Raw genomic sequence first — 11,338 nt, 5'->3', positions numbered from 1 at the left:
CCCCTAAGGTCAGGAACAAGAATGTTCACTCTCACTACTTTTATTCAACACAGTACTGGGAGTACTAACCACAGTCAGAACAACAACAACAACAACAATAACAACAACATCAAAAATAAAAGGCATCCAAATTGGTAAAGAAGAAATAAAGCTCACTGTTTGCAGATGACATGATACTATACATAGAAAACCCTAAAGACTCCATCAAAAAACTACTAAAACTGATAAGTGAATTTAGTACATTGCAGGATACAAAATTAGTGTGCAGAAATCTGTTGCATTTGAATACACTAATAATGAAGCATCAGAAAGTGAAATAAGAAAACAATCCCATTTACAACTGCACCAGAAATAATAAGATACCTAGGAATAAACCTAACCAAAGAAGTAAAAGACCTATACTCTGAAAACTATAAAACATTGATGAAAGAAATCAAAGAGGACACAATGAGATGGAAAGACATTCCATGCTCATGGATTGGAAGAACTAATATTGTTAAAGTGTCCATACTTCCCAAAGCAGTCTACAGATTTAATTCAATCAGCATTTTTCACAGAGCTAGAACAAATAATCCTAAAATTTATATGGAACCACAAAGGACCTCGAATAGCCAAAGCAATTTTGAAAAAGCAAAGTAAAGCTGGAGGTATCACAATCTCAGACTTCAAGTTATATTGCAAAGCTGTAGTGATCAAAACAGTATGATATTGGCACAAAAACAGACACATAGATCAATGAACAGAATAGAAAGCCCAGAAATAAACCCTCAATTATATGCTCAATTAATCTTTGATAAAACAGGGAAAAATATCCAATGGGAAAAAGACAGTCTGTTTAACAAATGGTGTTGGGAAAACTAGTCAGCTATATGCAAAACAAACAAACAAACAAACAAAAACAAAGAAAAATAAAGATAAATTGGACCACTTTCTTACACCATACACAAAAAGAAATTCAAAATGGATGAAAGACCTAAATGTGAGACCTGGAACCATAATAATCCTAGAACAGAACACAGAGAAATGTCTCTGACATTGGGCTTAGCAACTTCTTACTAGATATGTCTCCTGAGGCAAGGGAAATAAAAGCAAAAATAAACTATTGGGACTACACCAAAATGAAAGTTTTCTTTTTTTTTTTTAATTTTTTTTAACGTTTATTTATTTTTGAGACAGAGAGAGACAGAGCATGAACAGGGGAGGGGCAGAGAGAGAGGTAGACACAGAATCTGAAGCAGGCTCCAGGCTCTGAGCCGTCAGCACAGAGCCCGACGCGGGGCTCAAACTCACGGACCGTGAGATCATGACCTGAGCCGAGGTCGGACGCTTAACCGACCAAGCCACCCAGGCGCCCCCAAAATGAAAGTTTTCTATACAGCAAAGGAAACAGTCAAACTAAAGGCAACCAACAGAATGGGAGAATATATTTGCAAATAACATATCCAATAAAGGGTTGGTATCCAAGATATATAAAGAACTCATACAAACCCAATACCCCCCAAACAAATAATCCAATTAAAAAAATGACCAGAAGACATGAACAGACATTTCATCAAAGAAGGCATCCAGATGGCCAACAGACACATGAAAAGATGCTCAACATCACTTATCATCAGGGAAATGCAAATCAAAACTAAAATGAGATATTGGAGCACCTGTGTGGCTCAGTGAGTTAAGTGTCTGACTTCCACTCAGGTCATGATCTCACAGTTAGTTCGTGGGTTCGAGCCCTGCATCAGGCTCTGTGCTAACAGCTCAAAACCTGAAGCCTGCTTCAGATTCTGTGTCTCCCTCTCTCTCTGCCCCTCCCCTACTCATGCTCTGTCTCTCAAAAATGAATAAATGTTAAAAATTTTTTTTTAATAAATAAAATGATATATCACCTCACATCTGTCAGAATGGCTAAAATTAAAAAAAATACACAAGAAATAAGTGTTGGTGAGTATGTGCAGAAAAAGGAAACTTGTGCACCATTGGTAGAAAAACTGATGCAGCCATTCTGGGAAACAGGATGGAATTTCTCAAAAAGTTAAAGAGAATTACCCTATGATCCAGTAATTGCACTACTGGGTATTTACCCCCGAAATAAAAAGCACTAAATCAAATGGATAATTTATAGCAGTATTATTTACAATAGCCAAATTATGGAAGCAGCGCAAGTGTTTATTGATACATGAATGGATAAAGACGATGTGGTATAGATACAGTGAATATTATTCAGCCATAAAAAAGAATGAAATCTTGCCATTTGCAATAACATGGATGGAGCTAGAGAGTATAATGCTCAGCAAAATAAATCAGTCAGAGAAGAACAAATGCCATATGATTTCACTCATATGTAAAATTTAAGAAACAAAACAAACAAGCAAAAGAAAAAAGAGAGACAAACCAAGAATCAGACTCTTAACTATAGAAAACAAACTGATGGTGGGGCGCCTCAGTGGTTCAACTGATAAGCGGCCAACTCTTTATTTTGGCTCAGATCATGATCTCACACTTCCTGAGCTCAAGCCCCACGTCGAGCTGCACACTGACAGTATGGAGCCTGCTTGAGATGTTCTCTCTCCCTCTTTATCTGTCCCTCTCCTGCTTGCACGCATACACATGCTCTCTAAATAAGTAAATAAATAAATAAATAAATAAATAAATAAATAAATAAAAACTGATGCTTACCAGAGGGGAAGTGGGTGGGAGGATGGGTGATATAGGTGATGGAGATTAAGGACTGCGCTTGTCACGATGAGCACTGGGTGACGTATGGAATTGTTGAATCACTGTATTGTACATTGGAAACTAATGTAACACTGTATGTTGACTATACTAGAATTAAAATGAAAATTTAATAAAAATTTAACTGAGATGTCAGGTTTATAGATATTTTCCACTTTAATATTCCAAATAACCTGGAGGTTAGCATTTAATGAATACATTTTAAAGCAAATAGGAAAAAATAAAAAAATTAACTTTAATGTGTCCTTGTTTATACCAAAATTTTTATATTAAGAATGGACCTTACACTTAAATGTAAAATTGAAAATCATAAAACTTTTAGAAAAAAACACAGGAGGGGCTCCGGGGTGGCGCAGTCGGTTAAGCGTCCGACTTCAGCCAGGTCACGATCTCGCGGTCCGTGAGTTCGAGCCCCGCGTCAGGCTCTGGGCTGATGGCTCAGAGCCTGGAGCCTGTTTCTGATTCTGTGTCTCCCTCTCTCTCTGCCCCTCCCCCGTTCATGCTCTGTCTCTCTCTGTCCCAAAAATAAATAAACGTTGAAAAAAAAATTAAAAAAAAAAAAACACAGGAGAAAATCTTTGGGACATTGAGAAAGGCAAAGAGTTTTTAAATACAATATAAAAATTAAGATGCATAAATGAAGAAGTTGATAAATTGGACTGTATCAAATTTAAAAATCCTGTTCTACAATAGGAGAATGAAATAAGGAGAGAAATGAATAAATAAGAGAATGAAAAAAGACACAGACTGGGAGAAAATATTTGATATCACATGCATGACAAGGGACTTGTACTCATCACATGTAAAGAATTCTCAAAACTAAACATAAGAAAAATTTTAAGTGAGCAAAAGATTTGAACAGACTCTTCATTAAAGAGGAACAGATGGGGGCGCCTGGGTGGCGCAGTCGGTTAAGCGTCCGACTTCAGCCAGGTCACGATCTCGCGGTCCGTGAGTTCGAGCCCCGCGTCAGGCTCTGGGCTGATGGCTCAGAGCCTGGAGCCTGTTTCCGATTCTGTGTCTCCCTCTCTCTCTGCCCCTCCCCCGTTCATGCTCTGTCTCTCTCTGTCCCAAAAAAAATAAATAAAAACGTTGAAAAAAAAAAAAAAAAAAAAGAGGAACAGATGGCAACTAAACCCAGCAAAAGATACTCAATATCATTATTCATTAGAGACACACATATTAAAACCCCAATGAGATACCGGTGTACATCTATTAGAACAGCACAAAAAATTAAAAGAACAAACAGTTGACAATACCAAGTGCTGATGAAGATGTGGAGGAACTGGAATTCTCATTCATTCGTGGGAATGCAGAATGGTATAGTCACTTTGGAGTCAGTTTGGCAATCTCTTATTAAATTAAACATATAGATACCATATAACCAGCAACCCTACTCCTAAGTATTAACTGAAGAGAAATGAAAACGTGTTTATGGGAAAATCCTTACATGAATGTTAATAGCAGTCTTATTCTTAATAGCCAAAAAGCTGGAAACAACCCAAATGTCTTTCAACTGGTGAATGGATAAACACCATAATGAAATACTACTCAGCAATAAAAAGGAATAAACTGCTGATAGGTGCAATAACATGAATAAATGTCAAATGCAGTTTGCTAAGTGAAAAAAAAAGAAAGCCAAACTCACAAGCTGTATACTGTCTGATTCTGTTTATAGGACATTCTGGAAAAAACAAAATTATTGGTACAGAAAACAGATCAGTGTTTTCTAGGAATTACAAGTGGAGTGAGGGGTTGATTACGAAAAGACAGCTTGGGGAAGTTTGGGGGGTGATAAAACTGTTTTGTATCTTGATTGTGATGGTGATACATCACTGTGTGCATTTATTTATGCTTTTAGAACTATACACCAAAAAGAGTAAATTTCCTGCATGTGAAGTTTTAAGATAATAAAATGGAAGTGAAACCACAGCAACAACAAAGGGGATGAAGGAATGTATCTATATCCTTATTTAGGATGAGTTGTAGGAAACATTAAGTGGGAACAGGAAGTTCAGAATGGTGTAAATTATATGCTACCTTTTATCTAAGAAGGGGGAGATAGCCGGCCAGATCCTAAGGTGGTCCCCATGATTACTACCCCCTGCGTATACACCCTGTATGCTCCCCTTGAGTGTGGGTGGCCCTCTAAATAGAATCAGATCACAGCTGGGATTATCTTATGTTACCTGGCAAAAGAGAGAGCATCTGGGGTGGATGGGACCTAATCAGATGAGCCCTTTAAAAGACAGGTTTTTTCCCTGGAGTTGCAGAAGGAGACTAAAGATGAGCTCCTGCTGGCCTGGAAGAAGCAAACAGCTGTGGTATGACCTGCCCAAGAAGCTGAGAGGGGCCTCCAGGAGGTGACAGTGACTAGAAGTCGACAGCCAGTGGCAAACTGAATGCTACCAAAGGAATGAGCTTAGAAGGGGCACTCCAAGCTCCAGATGAGAGCACAGGGCAACCGACACATTGATTTTAGCCTCATGAGATCCTGAGCAGAGAATCCAGCCATGCCGCGCCGGACTTCCAAACTACAGAACTGCGAGCTAGTCAGTGGGTGTTGTGTTAAACCTCTTAAGTTTGTGAGGATTTGTTATGCAGCCACAGAAAACTAGTACAGGGGCCTACAAATACAAATGTGTATTTGTTCATACTTTTTTAAAATGAAAGAATAAATAAAAAGCTAATAAAAATCATTATATTAGTGTGAGGGAGGAAACACAGGGTGAAAGTTACCCTAACTTGAATGTACTTTGCTTTGTAGATTTGACTTTAAAACCATGTAAACACGTTACATAATTATAAATCAATATTAAATTAAAGTTAAAAAATCAATCTGTAAAAATAAAAAATTAAAATAAAACAAGTGAAACTAATTCACACCACACAAAGAGAATTACTTCAAATGACTTTAGATTTCAATAATTTAATTGTGCATCCCTAGTGGAATGTATCCTAAGGGCAAAAAAGTATTACAAATGCATCTTCAACTCTATTGTGAAGAATTGTATATGAGCAATTAATCATATGATTACTACTAATAATATTATGGGTATTGTTACTCAAAAGCTATGAAGTTTGGTAGGCTAAAGCAAATATTTAATTGTATTATGTCATTAGAAGCCAAAATTTTCAATAGAAGAGAAGAGAAAGAAGTATGAAATTAAACAAATTAAGTAAAAACTCTTTAATACTAAGTTTGAATTGTGAATAGTAGAATAACCTCATGGTATGTTTCTTTTGAAAAAATTTATTTCCTGGCTCGGTCTGTCGAAAAATTCTACAATCAATGTGTACTGAGGAGCAAAGGGCACCCTTGCCTTCCAGGAAAAAGAACCAGACATCCCTGGAGAAACACTGCTTCCAGGCCTGAGGAATAATATGTCCAGAATCTGGAACACCCTGTCTCACCAGAAAGCAAGGAATCCATCACAGACAGCCAGGGTCACATCAAAAAGACTCAGATGCCAACTTGTAGGGGTTTTCTTAGACCACAAATGTGACCATTTCAACATTAAAAAGGATCGTAACTACAAAGGGTTGAAACACATTTAATACGTCTAAATCCAGGACTTCATACTGAGACAAGTAAAAATCACAACTCATCACTTACCTTTGGAGGATGCTAAGAAACCAATACTTTGTTTGTGAAAACTTGCAAATAAAAGAAAACAATCATGTACTTATCCTGCAGTTGTGTTAAAACTATAACTCACAGTAATCAAATAGTTGATGAGGGGAAATCCTTTTTCTTATAGACAAATTCCAGCTTATTGTCCAGAATAAAGAAGGAAAAATAGAACATTACCATTATGCCACCTTTAATGAAAGAATAGACCAAGGCCTATTCCTGCCATCCAGGGTTGCTCAGACAATCTGGGCACTGCTGATGTGGAATGGGTACATCAGGCTGATGACAGCCACACCCACTGGTTAATCTCAGCCTCACAAAATGAGAGACATTGTACTTCCTCCTTTGGTGCATTGTGAAGTCCACACTATAACATAGTCTTGCCAAAGAAATCAAGCCTGAGTATGTTCAGATCTCTAGATTTAACTACAGTTTACAGCAAATACAGGTGTACAAAGAAATTTCAGTGACAGTGTGGTAAGCAGAATAATGCCCCCCCTCCCAAAGAAGTGCATTCCCTTGTGATGTCCCCTGACCCTTACTTGCCAAAAAAGGGATTTGCAGATGTGATTAACATTGTGGACTTTGAGTCCTTAGAGCAGAGAACCCTTCCCAGTGTGACCAGAGAGAGATGGCACCATAGGACATGGTCAAAGGCAAGCAACAAAAGGACCCGCTCTGCAGTACAGGCTTTGAGGATGGAGCCACGGACTGTGGGTGGCCTCTAAAAGTGGGGAATGGCCTTCAGCTGACAGCCAGCAGAGAAACAGGGACCTCTGGCAACAACCACAAGGCACTGAATTCTGCCAACCACCAAATCAACAGGGGAACAAGCTTTGAGGAAGACAGGCAGCAAACCAACACCAACTTTAGCTTGGTGAAACCAAAGGGGACTTCTGACTTTCAGAACTACAGAAGAAGACATTTGTTTTGATTAAGGTGCTAAGCCTGTGGTGATGTGTTTTCCAGGCAAATAATTTTATTTAGTGTAAGTAAGTATTTAAAACATTTCTATACAATAATTTCTACAGAAATCCTCCTATAAAGTTGTTTTGTGACCATGAAAAAATTACAGAACTGCTTTGAATTACAGTTTCTTTTTCCACTAAATGAACAGACTAGACAAGATAATTCCAAATCTTCAAAATAAGATGGCCATTACCACTTTAGAAAGAGAACATCAGAATAATTAAAAGCATTGGATTTAAATTCATGAATTCATTAATTTATTCAGCAAATATTTATTGAACAGCTACTATGTGCCAGCACTGTGTTAGACCTGGAGACAAGGTCTTTATCATCATAGAATTTATCTTCCATTTCTTTTTAATGTGATAAAAAACACAAAACATAAAAGTTACCATCTTAACCATTTTGAAGTGTTGTACAGTATTGTATTAACTAGCAACACTTTGTGGTACAATAGATGTCTAGAACTTTTCCATCTTGCAAAACTGCACTGTGGTTTTGTACTATGTTTTGAATTCAGGAAATGTGAGGCCTCCAGCTTTGTTTTTCTTACTCAGGATTATTTTGCTTATTCATCATTCTCTTAAATTCCATATGAATTTTAGGATGGTTTTCTCTATTCCTAAAAAAATGCCACTGAGATTTTGGTAGGTATTGTGTTGAATCTCTAGGACACTTTGGGTAGTATGGACATTTTAACAATGCTAAGCTTACCAGTCCATAAACATGGTTTCTTTCCATTTGTTCATATATTCTTGAGTTTCAGCATTTTGTAGTTTTCAGTGTGCCAACTGAAAGTCTTTTGCCTGCTTGGTTAAATTTATTCCTAAGTACTTTATTCTTTTTCATGCTATTGTAAAAAGTATTTTCTTAATTTCCTTTTCAGACTGCTCATTGTCACTGCATCAAAATACAACAGCTTTTTATGTGTTGACTTTGTATTCTGCAACTTTGTTGAATTCATTTATGACTTCTAACCTGTGTGTGTGTGTAATCTTTAAGGTTTTCTACATATAGCATCATGTCGTCTGCAAACAGAGATAACTTTACTTCTTCCTTTCTGATGTGGATGCTGTACACTTCTTTTTCTTGCCTAATTTCTCTGGTTAGTACTTTTATTTACTACTATGTTGAATAGAAGTGGCAAGAGTGGACATCCTTGCCTTGTTCCTGATCTTATAGGAAAAGCTTTCCATCTTTCACCATTGAGTGTGATGTCCACTGTGGGCTTTTCATATCTGGCCTTTCTTATGTTGAGGTAGTTTCCCCGTATTCCAAATTTGTTGAGTTTTTTTTATCATAAAAGGATGCTGAATTTTGTGAAATGAATTTATTGCATCAATTGACAAAGTTATGTGGTTTTTAAAATTTTTTTTAATGTTTATTTTTGAGAGAGAGACAGAGAATGAGCAGGGGAAGGGCAGTGAGGGATGGAGACACAGAATCAGAAGCAGGTTCCAGGCTCTGAGCTGTCAGCACAGAGCCCAACGCGGGGCTCAAACTCATGTACCTTGAGATCATGACCTGAGCCAAAGTTGGATGCTTAACCAACTGAGCCACCCAGGCACCATGAAAGTTATGTGTGTTTTTTGTTCATTCTGTTTATTCTGTTAACATGGTGTATTACATTAATTGATTTTTTTTTCTACATTGAGCCATCCTTTCACTCCAGGAAAAAAATCCCACATGATCATGGTGCATAATCCTTTTAATGTGTTGTTGAATTTGGAGGCTAGCATTTTGTTAAGGATTTTTGCATCAATGTTCATAAGGGATATTGGTCTATAGTTTTCATTTCTTGTACTGTCTTTGTCTGGCAGGTTAATTCTAGATTTTTAGAATGAGTTAGGATGTATTCCTTCCTCTTCCTACTTTTTGAAACATTTGAGAAATATTGGTGTTACTTGTCCTTTAAATGTTTGGAAGAATTCATCAATGAAACCATAGGGTCCAGGGCTTTTCTTTGTTGGGAGATTTTTATTACTGATTCAATCTCCTTACTAGTTATAGATCTATTCATATTTTCTGCATCTTTGTGATTTTGCCTTGGAAGGTTTTTAGTTCTAGACATGTGTCCATTTCATCTAGGTTATCCCATTTGTTGGTATATGGCTGTTCATAACATTTTCCTATGATCTTCTTTATTTCCATCAAATCAGTGGTAATGTGCCCATTTTCATTTCTAATTTTAGTTACTTGAGTCTTCTCTTTCTTTCATAGTCCATCTAGCTAAGGTTTGTCAGTTTGAAAGAATTTTTGGTTTCATTAATTTTTTTATTATTTTTCTATTTCTGCTCTAATTTTTATTATTCTCTTCCTTCTGCTAGCTTTGGGTTTAGATTGTTCTCTTTCTAGTTCTATAAGTTGTAAAGTTAGGTTGTTGATTTGAGATCTTTCGTTTTTATTTTTTAAATTTATTTTTTAAATGTTCATTTATTTATTTTGAGAGGGGGGATGTATATGAGTGAGGCAGAAGCAGAGAGAGAGAGAGACAGAGGGGGGGTAGGGAGAGAAGCCCAAGCAGGCTCTGTGCTATCAGTGCAGAGCCCGACACAGGACTCGAATCCATGAGCCATGAGATCATGACCTGAGCTGAAATCAAGACTAGGATGCTTAACTGACTGAGTCACCCAGGTGCCCCTCTTTCCTGTTTTTTTTTTAATATATGAAATTTATTGTCAAATTGGTTTCCATACAACACCCAGTGCTCATCCCAAAAGATGCCCTTTTCAATACCCATCACCTACCCTCCCCTCCCTCCCACCCCCCCATCAGCCCTCAGTTTGTTCTCACTTTTTAAGAGTCTCTTATGCTTTGGCTTTCTTTCACTCTAACCTCTTTTTTTTTTCCTTCCCCTCCCCCATGGGTTTCTGTTAAGTTTCTCAGGATCCACATAAGAGTGAAACCATATGGTATCTGTCTTTCTCTGTATGGCTTATTTCACTTAGCATCACACTCTCCAGTTCCATCCATGTTACTACAAAGGGCCATATTTCCTGTTTTTTTTTTTTTAAGTTTATTTATTTATTTAGAGAGGAGAAAGGGCAGAGAGAAAGAATCCCAAGCAGGCTCTAGGCCTAATGTGGGGTTCAAACCCATGAACCATAAGATCATGACCTGAGCTGAAATCAAGAGTTGGATGCCTAACCAACTGAGCCACCCAGGCACCCCTCCTCTTTTCTGTTTTTAATGTAAGTGCTTATAGCTATAAACTTCTCACTTAGCACTTCTTTTGCTGAATCCCAAAAGTCTTGGTATGCTGTGTTTTCATTTTTATTCATCTCTAAGTATTTTGCAGTTTCCCTTGTGATTTATTTTTTGATCTGCCAGTTGTTTAATTGTGTATTGTTTAATTTCTACAAGTTAATGAATTTTCAAATTTTATGTCTGTTGTTGATTTTTAACCTCATCTCATTGTGGTTAGAAAAGATACTTTGTCAGATACTTTGTTTATATATAACATTATAATATAATATATTATATATATAATTATATATAATACATAATTATATATATAATATATAATATAAGATTATATATATATATATATAAATCTACTGAAACTTAATTTGTGGCCTAATCTATACTGGTCTATACTGGAAAGTGTCTCATGTGCACTTCAGAAGACTGTGCATGCTGTTGTTGTTGAGCAGAATGTTCTGTATATGTCTGTTCTAGTTGGTCTACTGTATTGTTTAAGTCCTCTATTCCCTAACTTATCTTCCGTCTGGTTGTTCTATCCAAATTGAGAGTAGGATATTGAAGTTTCCAACCATTGTTTTATAACTGTGTATTTCTCCCTTCAATTCTAATATATTTTTGATTCACATATTTTGATGGCCTGATATTAGGTGCATAACTGTTTAAACTGTTATATCTTCTTACTCTATTAAATATTTTATTAATGTATAATGTCTTTTTTTGTCTCTTGTAAACTTTTTTGATTTAACATCTATTCTGTCTGACATTAGTATAACCTCTCCTGCTCTCTTTTGGTTACTATTT

Source organism: Lynx rufus, unplaced genomic scaffold, assembly GCF_022079265.1.
Source record: "Lynx rufus isolate CCGP_SWC_20201006 ecotype Redwood Valley unplaced genomic scaffold, mLynRuf1.p SCAF_29, whole genome shotgun sequence".
NCBI classification, from domain to species: domain Eukaryota; kingdom Metazoa; phylum Chordata; class Mammalia; order Carnivora; family Felidae; genus Lynx; species Lynx rufus.
This window is presented reverse-complemented; position numbering follows the sequence as displayed.